General features: G+C 47.7%; 1 long non-coding RNA gene across 3 annotated transcripts; it reads right to left on the bottom strand.

Annotated features, from left to right (window-relative positions):
* Window positions 1-1,198: 1,198 nt before the first annotated feature.
* On the bottom strand, window positions 1,199-10,102 carry LOC306640807. Of its 3 annotated transcripts, XR_013757920.1 has the most exons (4): window positions 10,033-10,078; window positions 9,204-9,285; window positions 5,524-8,459; window positions 1,199-1,620 (listed from the first exon to the last, which is right to left on the bottom strand). It is a non-coding gene; the product is annotated as an uncharacterized lncRNA (long non-coding RNA). The 3 variants fall into 3 exon arrangements; XR_013757919.1 differs by lacking the exon at window positions 9,204-9,285 and having other exon boundaries at window positions 10,033-10,102; XR_013757921.1 differs by having other exon boundaries at window positions 9,204-10,072.
* Between the last annotated feature and the right edge of the window lie 398 nt (window positions 10,103-10,500).

The raw sequence follows: 10,500 nt of genomic DNA on the forward strand, positions 1-10,500 counted from the left end.
GCACGTGGTTAGCTCTAGAGGGGTCTTCACTCCAAAAGGCAGATGACTCCTTTGGAAAGCCTCAGGTGGAGCCATGGGATTTGGAGTTGGATGGACCCCAGATATTTTTGCTGGAAGATGGGCCACAGTGTGTCTAGTTCAATCTCTTTGTTTTACAGCTGAAGCCTCAGTTCTCTGAATGCCATGGTTTGGATAAGAGACCCTCAAGGCCATGTGATAAAGGCTTGGTGCCCTGTTGGTGGCACTATCGGGATGTGGTGGAACCTTTAGGAGTTAGGGCCTAGAGAGAAGTTAGGTCACTGGGGTGTGCCCTCGAAGGGGGTACCGGGACTCCACCCACTCCCAACCTTTCTTTGCTTCCTGGCTGCCAGGAAGTGAACAGGCGTCCTCTGTCACATGCTTCCACCGTGATATGCTGGGTTGCCACAGGCCCAAAGCAACAGGACCAAGTGACCATGGAGCAAAACCAATGAAATCATGAGCCCAAATAAAACTCTCCTCTCAGGCTGATGGAAAGCTGACTAACGAAATGTGTAGGAAGCCAGTTGGTAAGTCTGAGAATTTTCTAGCAATGAAGTCCACATGATGGCTTTAGGTGCTGGGCAGAGGGCAAGAGGAAGGCTTGCGGCTTATCTGTGAGGCTGTCATTGCAAGCACAAGAACATTAGCAATTGTCTGTTCATTCTACAAATATTTATTGACAGCTTCTGTGCACTGGGCTCTGGGCTAGGACAGCAGGGCTGTGGAGCAGAGTGAAACAAACAACAACGGAAACACCAAAAGCCACCTCAAGCTGGCTTCACCAAAAGGATGCCCCCGCTCTCACAGCACAAAGTTCAGAGGTAGGGAGGATCTTATGCCTGAATTATTATCCCTCACAATTTTTTTGCATTGAAGCCCCAACCCCCAGTGTGACTGTAGCTGGAGAAAGAGCCTTTAAGGAGGTGATTAAGGTTAAATGAGATCACGATGGCAAAGTCCTAATCAGATAGGACTGGTGTCCTTATAAGAAGGGGACAAGACTCCAGAGATTCCTTTCTGCATGTGCACACAGAGAAGAGGCCATAGGAGGCCACAGTGAGAAAGACGGCAGTCATGTACCGGCCAAGAATAGGCCTCACCAGGAATCATTTCTGGTGTTCCTTGATCTTGGACTTGGTGTGGTATTTTGTTGTGGGCTTCAGACTTGGTCTGCCCTTCTCTGCAACTCTCTTGGTCCTGCCTTCCTCTGTGTATAGCTCCATCCTTAGGCAGGTAGCAAGGGATCTGCAGGCTCAGCAGTGTCCAGAGGAGACAAAGAGAGAAGGTTATTCCAGGAAACTCTCTTATAAAAACAGGAGTTGGAATCTCTCATCCAACTTTTCTTCTATCTATTGGCCCTAAGCAGGTCACATGCTCAGTCCTGAACCAATTCCTGAGACCTGAAAAGCTTAGGCCCTGTGCATTTTGTAGAGTGTGGGAGAAGTTGCTATAGTAGAGAGATTCCAAATACTGCAATGTAAATAATAGAAATTAATGTCTCAGTGGGCATGGTGATGCACGCCTATAATCCCAGCAGCCCTGGAGGCTGAGGCAGGAGGATCACAGGTTCAAAGTCAGTCTCAGCAACTTAGTGAGGTCCTGTCTCAACATAAAAAATAAAAAGGGATGGAGATGTGGCTCACCGTTTGAGCATCCTTGGGTTCAATCCTGGGTATCAAAAAAAAAAAAATTCAATAAAGTAAAAACTGAAAATGTACATATATATGTGTATATATATATATATATATATATTTTTTTTTTTTTAAAGAAATTCATCTCTTTCACATAAGAGTTAAGAGGAAAGCAGTCCAAGACTGATGGGAGGGCTTGGCCATCCTTCAAATGTGGTTCCCTTCTCTAGATGCAAGGAGTCTGCTTCAATTTCTGTCATCTCCCAGTCAGAAAGAAAGGGACGGGAGAAGATTAGAAGAGCACATGCACATTCCTTTGAGGGCACAGCTTATAAATTGGTAGTCATTTCTGCTCATTGTCTATTGGTAAGAACTTAGACTCAGCCACATCCAGCTACAAGGGAGGCTGGGAAATGTAGTCTTCAGTGAGGCAGCCATTGGCTCAGTGGAAAATCAGTTCCATTCCTAAAGGAGAGTGGATATTAGTCAACCAGGAACATCTTTGCTGCACACTAATTTAGGACCAGAATCAATTCTTGGGAAGGGTCGTAGGCCCATCCCTGGGGCCTAACAAGGGGTCAGGTCCCACTGAGGCCCATGGGCTTCCACAGTCTCTGTAGTCTGGATTGACTAGTTATAACAGTTTAGCTGGTACTTTTAATTATACCCTGTGCCTTGTGTTTCCTTGGCTTCTCTTAGAAAGCTGGAAGGGGAGAACGGAGTAGCAGGGTCTACTTCATCAACCTGCCCATGAGGTCCTCAGACTCTAAGGGGACTGACAGATTGAAACAGATAATCATGGGTCAATGTGGCAATTGATAAACTAGCAGTGTTATTAAAAGTCCAAATAAAACAATGGGAAGAATTAGAATGGGCATTTAGAGACAGGAGGGATGGGTGCAGTTGGCATGCACCTGTAACCCCAGCTACCTGGAAGGACGAGGCAGGAAGACCACAAGTTCGAGGCCAGACTTGGTGACTTAATGAAACCCCGTCTCAAAAAATAAAAAGGGCTGGGGATGTAGCTCAGTGGCAGAGCACCGGTGGGTTCACTCCCCAGGACTGAGGAAAAACAGAAGCAGAGGAACAAGAGAATAATGAGTTCATTTTGGCGGGTCTTAAGGAACATGTGGGATTTTCCCAAATGATTTTGGTTGGGAAGAGCACTTCAGACAGAGAACAGCAGAGGGATGGAGGTGTGGACGCCCACAGGGGTGGCTGGTGGTCTGGTATAGTGAGGTGGGTGGCGCTTGGTTAATGAAGGGCAGGATGCAGGTTGATGGACCTCTGGAAGCCATGCAGAATTTTTAAGCCAAGGGAGACACAATTAGATGTATGTCTTTCTCTGAGGTAGGCTCTGGAGAATGACTCGTTCGGAAGCTATGTCTCCAATTTGGTTGAGTAATGAAGACAGCCTGCATCAGATCAGGGTTTTGGTGGTGGGAACGAAGGCCAGGAGACAGTTTGCACAGAGATTTCGTGGTAGAAGAACAGATCTTGGTAACTGGTTGACGGAGGAGGGTTGAGTGAGGACGAGGGGATTGGTGGTTTAAATATGGTTAAATATGATCCTAAGTTTACATACTGTGCTAGGAACCTGGAGGAGGAGGACAGGAAATGCAAGTTTTGGGGGTGAGGGGAGAAAATACTTCTCCCCTGTCCTAAGCCTGGTCCATGACAAACTTTTCTGTGTCACTTAAAATATGGCAGTCTTAATTCAAGGTGTCTGAGCACTGTCCCTGGTCTGCAGAACGCTCCCCATCCTTGAGTATCCAATTGACTTATTCCTCATTTCCTCCAAGAGCCTTTTTTTTTTTTTTTTTTTTTTTTTGTTACAGGGGATTGAACCCACAGGCACGTAAACACTGAGTTACATCCCCAGACTTTTGAGACAGAATCTCACTAAGTTGCTGAGGGCCTTGCTAAGTTGCTGAGGCTGGCCTTGAACTTGAAATCCTCCTTCTTTAGCCTCCTGAGTTGTTGAATGAAAGGCCTGAACCACCACGCCTGGCTTCCAAGAGCCTTTTTTGAATCCCTAATCTGGGTCAGAAATTCTTTTGTATTCTGTAGCCTGCATCTTTCCTTTCCTTGAATGCCTGACTTACCCAACAAGCCAGTCATTTCCATGAGGACAGGAGCCACATCTGCCTCATTCTCTACTTTGTTACTAATCCTGAGTACAGTACCTGGTACCTGGTGGGCACTTGTCTTGGCATCCATTAACTGCCACTGGCAATAACATTTGGTCAATACTTTGGATCTGGGTCCACTCAGATGTGAGGGAAGCCTGTGAGGCCACCATGGGGATAGATGATGTGACCCTTCTATGGCTATTGGCTCTCAACTAGGTGTGACTTTCCCATCTGGGAGGTCTGAGACTTTTTTTTTTTTTTTTTAATTTTTTAGTTGTTGATGAAACTTTATTTATATGCAGTGTTGACCATCAAATCCAGTGCCTCACTCATGCTAGGCAAGCACTCTACCACTGAGCTACCAGCCCAGCCCAACATTTTTTGACTATCACCACAGAGTGAGTGTGTGTATGTGCGTGAGCTACTGGCATCAAGAGGGTAGAGACCAGGGGTGCTGCTAAACATCCCACGGTAAGCGGGGCAGCTTTCCACAACAAAAAACTACCCAGCCCAACTTGTCAATAGTGCTGAAGCTGAGAAACCCTGCTGCAAAGGCAAGGGAGCCAGCTGGCAAGGTCAAGTTCCAATGTGGCCTACTGGCTGCTATGGCCCAACTGAGTAAGAGCAGGAGAAGTTTAGCGGCTGTCACAAGAAATATGGACTTGTGATGTGCGGCCAGGAACCACCTTGGACTGGGCTTCAGTGAAAGGCCCCAACACCTTGGGCGGTTTCCCCTTAACTGAACTCCCAGCCATAAGCCAGGCAGGCCCAGCCTGGCGCTTGCCTCCCTCTGACTCACTCTGCTGGGTTTCTCTGGCTCTTTGGTGGAAGGGCACTGCGCTCTCTTCCCGCCCCATCTGCCTCGCTGATTATTTTCAGCTTGGCTCGCAGAGGCCCAACGCTGCAATTACTCCCCAACCTCAATGGCTCCTTCTGAAAATAACATTTGGGTCGAAGAAAACCTCAGTCTGGTGGGCTGGATTTTATAGGAAACGGTTAAAGCCGTGGGTGTGGGCATGGGGAGGGGGTGGGAACAAGGGAGTGGCACAGTGGTGCAATTAAGAGAAGAATCTGGAAGAAGGGAAAAGGAAGGGAAGTGATGAGAGGGAAGCGGTGGTGGTGGTGGTGGCGAGGGCTCTTGCGGAGAGAAAACATACCTACTGTGCAGGGGTCAAGCCCCACGCCAGGTTCCTCTAATTGAAGGTTTTGCTGGCTGCAAGAGCCCACCCCTCCCCCATCGTTGAGGCCTGGGAAATTCATAGCTGCCAGGGGCCAAAAGAATTAGCCTACGGGCATGCCAATCTTTGTCCAAGATAGTGACCAAATTTTCCGACCCCAAAATAGGAGACACATAGGGTATTTTGTTCTCTTTCCCGACAAGAACGGCATTCTGGGAAATGTAGTTTCAATGCTGATAGGTGGAACTCCTGAGCAGTTCCGTGGTCCGCGGAGGGGAGCGATAGGACTTGTACCAGTAGTCTCCTGGAAACCAGAGGCTCATGGGTTACTTTAGGGAAGAGAGATGAACGCCACAATAGGGAACCTTGTCCTCCCCAGAACGTGGGGGTGAGGAGAGAGGGATTTGAAACACCTCTTGGGTTCCAAAGGAGGAACAAAGCTTAGCTGTGGAGTCGCTGGACTTGGGTTCAGTTTCAGACAGTACTGACCCCCGGGGGAGGACCTCCGGCAGCACCAGCCTTCGGTCATCTGCTAAAAACGGCAGTAGGGATGGAGCCTACCTCCTGCAGATGTTGTGAGATGATCAGAGGTGAAGCGTGCACTTGACACACACTGAACAGGCCAGAGTTCAGAAGTGTTGCCCTTGGAAAGAGCGCTTGAACACTGGAGTGGAGCTGAGTGGGTCCATCCTGCAAGAGACCCATTCTGGAGCCCTGTTCCTTACCCTAGTCATTTCTGCCCGTTAAGTGTCACCAACTGAACTTGCCTTGTGGTGCCTCGTGCAAGTGACCTGGGGAGGCCAGAGGGTCCTTCTCCCTTCTCTGAGGATGTGGCCATCCCTCTGGAGCTGGGAGGAGAGGGCCTGCCTCTGTTCAGGGTCCACTTTGCTCTCTAGTTCCACACAGTTTTAATGGGTGCCCACTGTGTGCCAGGCATTGAGCTGGGCGCTGCAGACACATCAGTGAGCAAGGTTGAGGCTCTGTGCTCAAGGATCTTCAGGTTCAGTGGGGGAAGCAGGAAATCACAACACAGTGGTATTAAGTGCCATAATCCAGGTAAGTAACAAAAGCCAAGTGGACATACTGGAGGGGCCCACACCCATCCAGCCTTGGTAGGAAGGAAGGATCCGCCTGAGGAGAGACTTCTAGACTTAGAGAGAAGTCCTGAGTTGGCCTGATGGGAGGTATGGGAAGAAACTATTTCCTATGGATAGATAAGGAAACTAAAATGTTCAGGTCACACAGTGACAGCAGAATTGGCATTTGAATCCTGGTTGCTGTGAGTCTCACTCCCCCTATGCCAATGTCCCTGCTCTGCCCAGTTCCCTGGAGGCCCTCATTCAGGCCCTGACATTTAAGCTTGGTCTGGAGAAAGGGCTGGGATTTGGGTAATCCTACTATTGATCCTCCTCGCCTAGGACAGCAGTGTATGCAGGCTTTAGAGTCAGGCTGGTGAAAGTTTTCTGCTGGCTCTGTGATCTAAGGCAAGTTACTTAACCTCTCTGTGTCTCACTTTCCTTTTCTGTAAAATGTAGACAACATCCACCTCCTAATGTGGTCATGAGGAGTTAGAATGGATTCAATGCTTAGAACTCAATATGTTAGTTATTATTACCTCCAGAGTTTCACGACAATTTTAGCTAACATATATACATTTTTTATATTTTAATAGTTCTGAATTTATTTTCAAGCTGTGGTTTTGCTACTATTGCTTAGGGCAAGGATACATAAAAAGGGGAATCGATTTAAAGTTAATTTAGAAAAAAGTTAATAAAATAAAAAAGTCAATTAAAAATATAATATTGATGGAATGTGGGTATGGGAGAAAATCGTAAAAGCAATACCTGAATAGTTGATAATTTTGAAAAACAATCTGTGATGCGGTTCCCTCCTGCAAATAAACCTCAAGCAAGCAAGGCCTGACTTCGCTTTAGAACCCCGACAGCATCTGAGATTGGGAGGCTCTGGGAAGGGAAGTTGAATTCAAAGGCCCCGCTCTAGAAACCAAAAGCCAACTCCTCAACTTCGTTCTCCCAGTGCGTTTGGGGCGACTCGGGCCTCTCTGATTTTTTTTGGATCACTGGGTCAATCAGTCAGCCAATGCCTCAGGAGAAGTTTAATTAAGCTCAGATCGCAGGCGCGAGCTGCCAAAGGTCTCCCCGCCCTCCCGGCCCCGCCTCCAGCACATCTGGAGAAAAGCTTCCCCCCCCCCCACATCAGCCCGGCGGGGGCAGAGCCAGCCCGCGCATGCGCTTCGGTTCGGCGCCAGACGCCCCACGGCAGGGCTCGACTCCCAGAACTGCGTTGCAAACTGTTGCATCAGACAGCAAGCAGCCGGTCGGGCAGCCAGGGTTTCTAGGAAGATAGGAAGGGTTTGAGCTCCTCTGTGGTGCTGGGGAGCGTTGGCTGTCACTCACGGTGTTTACAAGCCGGTAACAGGATCCCCTAAAATCTCAAGCTTGCGCGGGTTCGGGGAGGGCTTCTGCCACAGGTGAAACTCTCCGGCTCCTGCCCCCACCCACCGCAGGCCCCAGGCTGGACCGAGCGAACTGGATTCCGTCTGCTTTATTAATGGCAAAGACCCTGAAGGAATGAGCTGGGTTTGATTTCTCTTCCCGAGTACAAGAATGCCCCTGAGGAATTTCACACTCTGTGAAAGTGCAAAACTAATTTCCCCAGACAAGCACTGTAGCCGGTTCCCAACAGGGCTTGGCAAGATCCCAGCAGGAATGTTCAGTGGTTTCCAAATCTCTTTAACCCAGCAGCTGCACACGCAGTCTCTGAGTTAGGGGCCCCCTCTGACCACCCCTAACTTCTTGGTGGGAGGACCCACGTCCTTCCCAGACAGGTCTTCCTTTTGGCATATTTCAGTCTTCCATGTTAGGGAGATTTTGGACCACAGCCAGCGAATGCACAACCACAGACTCTTGCCCAGAGGGCGCGCATAGAATTTCCCTCCATTCAAATAGGTCGGCGCAAAAGCTGACCTCCTTATTGACCCTTATTCTTCTAGCCTCTGGGCCACTGCCTTCCTCAAAGGGAGAGAAGATAATGCTGTTATCTAGAAGGGATGGGACAGTCTTGGGGGTAAGAAAGTCAAGAATTGTAAGAATACTGACTGATTTGGAAATCCTTTTCTAAAGGGATTTTCAGGGACAAAATCTGAATCTTGACGTTCAATCCTCTTTTTATTGTTTTGGAATGGGTCAAGTCCAACATCATTCAGTAGTAATGGATTTTCCAGATAGACAAAAACTGGCAGTTTACCTTAAGCATTTTGTCTTTTTTTTGGGGGTGTGAAGGGTGAAAGGCTCTTCCAATTGAATAATCCTGAGAGCTAAAACAAGCCCAGAGTTCTTTCTTCCCCTCATTATTATGAATCACTTGATCTCAAGATTCAGTAATAATAATAAAAAAATGACCTGAGAGACTGGTAAGCATTATCCAATGCGTCCGTTGCCAGACAATCACTGTCGTTTGTTTAATCCAGTGTTTTCCTGTGAACAGTGGAGAATTATGTCACTATGGGATCTTCGTTGTAAGAGATGCTTCATAAATATGGCCTGAGCTATTTCAGTCATCATTAACAGAGTTCTTATGAGCTGAAGGAATGACAACTAGAAAAGGACCAGAAAGAATGCAAGGGCTGGAACCAGAACATTCCCAAGCCTGGCTTCTGAGGGCCCAAACCTGCCAATTGGTACCACCAGGGCAGGGATCTGGGGTCAGAGGACCTGGTGTCAGGGAGCTGCTAGGGGCTGATAGGATGTCAGATGTGTCTGAGCAATAGTCTCGGACTAGAGAAGCAAGTCGCTTACTATTGTGGGACCAGGTATGAAAGTTGGAGCCATGAGGTCAGGATCCAGGTGGGAACGAGAGAAGGTGACCGCTCATGAATTCATGTTGGATTCTTCACTGCTAGGCCCCCAGTACTTTTTAGAGTGGGCTCTCAAGACATATTTGTAGAGTGGATGTATTGAAAAAATGACCAAGATGCCAGGAAGGACAAAGAAGTCCAAGAATTTAGCAGGAAGCAGCCTGGGACTGCCCAACCTCTCTTGTATTGGGTGACGAGGAAGATTCTTCTTGTTTAAAAACTCAGGAACTATTAAGTGACAAGTCTCATGAGGTCCTTTCTGCCTTGGTGTCCCTGTCTGGAAAAGCCACCAGCTGGTGATTCCAGAGTTGAGCAGTCATTCTATGGTAACTAAGCATAGTGACATCATCAACGGTTGCCTTACCTTGACTGAATTTGCAGACCAAACATCTGGAAAAGTAAGGGATCTGACAGGAGTGACAGACCCAGAGGACAGGAAAATCCCCCTAGAAGCCGCATTTTAAAACCATAAGCGCAGTGGTGACCCAGATGGCTTCAGGATGTAGGCATATGCTAAAATTGTGATTGGGTTCCCACATCCGTTCAGCAAGTTCAGATTCTAGACCCTATACCCAGCCTGGCCCAGACAAAGCTCTTGTTCTAAGGGCTTATGCTCTAAATTCCTTGTAGAAATGTTGAAATGTTGAAAGCACCTCATTTAATCCTCATTTCCACTTCAAGTCATGTCCCTCCTTCCTGAGAACCCACCACATTTAAGTTTGTAGCTGGCCTTCCTTCTGTTTTTGCTATTTATGTGCCAATTTAAAGGGTGGGGAGAGCCACATTAATTTTAAAACGAAACGCAAATAGCAAAATGAGACTTGGTTAAAGTAAAAACCACAGAAGGGATTTTTTTTCTTCCCATATTTTTCAGATTTTCCTAGAACCACCTTTATTTCCTTACAGCCCAGACATAGAAAGTGAGTGGGCCTCTCCGGACGCTTTTCCAAGTGGAAGCAAAAAGCCCTGGTCCTAGTCTCTAATAGCACCTTTAGGTTTTGTTTTTCTGTTTCAGACGTTGAAGTCCCAGAGTGGAGCCCAGAAATCTAATCAATTCCCAATTCAATGGGGCACTCTTAGTTTGGGGTTGTATTCCACCCTTCTGATCAGTGTGTCTCCTTGAACATCCTGGGTGACCCGGACTTGACTTTAAATGTAAGTGCTCCTGGCGGAATCCCAGCTTTGCTACTCACCAGTTTCCTGACGTCATCCATCAAGTGGGAATGATATCCACACCTCTCAGAGCTGTAGTGAGGATCAATGAGTTAAGACATATAAAGGGCTTGGCCCAAAAGAAGCACTCAATAGGCGGTAGCTATTATGAAAATAGATCCTTTCATCTGTCTACTCCTTCTTAACCACCCCCCGCCCCTCTAATTTTGGAGAAAGAAAGAAAATTAATCATCTATTCCAAGAGGATGATTTGTCCCCATTTAAAATCACCAAAGAGCCCACTGGAGGGGAAGACAAGGCCGAGCTGGATTTGCAAACCCCTGGGCTTTTTAACAGAATGGGATCCTTATCTCTCCTCTTAGCAGGAGGTGAATCAACCCGCTGTGCAGAGAGTGGGAAGCCTTGAAGGCAGAGGGTGGGGTGGCAAGAGCGCAAAAGATGGGGAGGTGCATTCAGGTAAAGCAGGTCCAGTACCGCGGGGAGGGGCC

Source organism: Sciurus vulgaris (assembly GCF_902686455.1).
Source record: "Sciurus vulgaris genome assembly, chromosome: 11".
Lineage (NCBI taxonomy): Eukaryota > Metazoa > Chordata > Mammalia > Rodentia > Sciuridae > Sciurus > Sciurus vulgaris.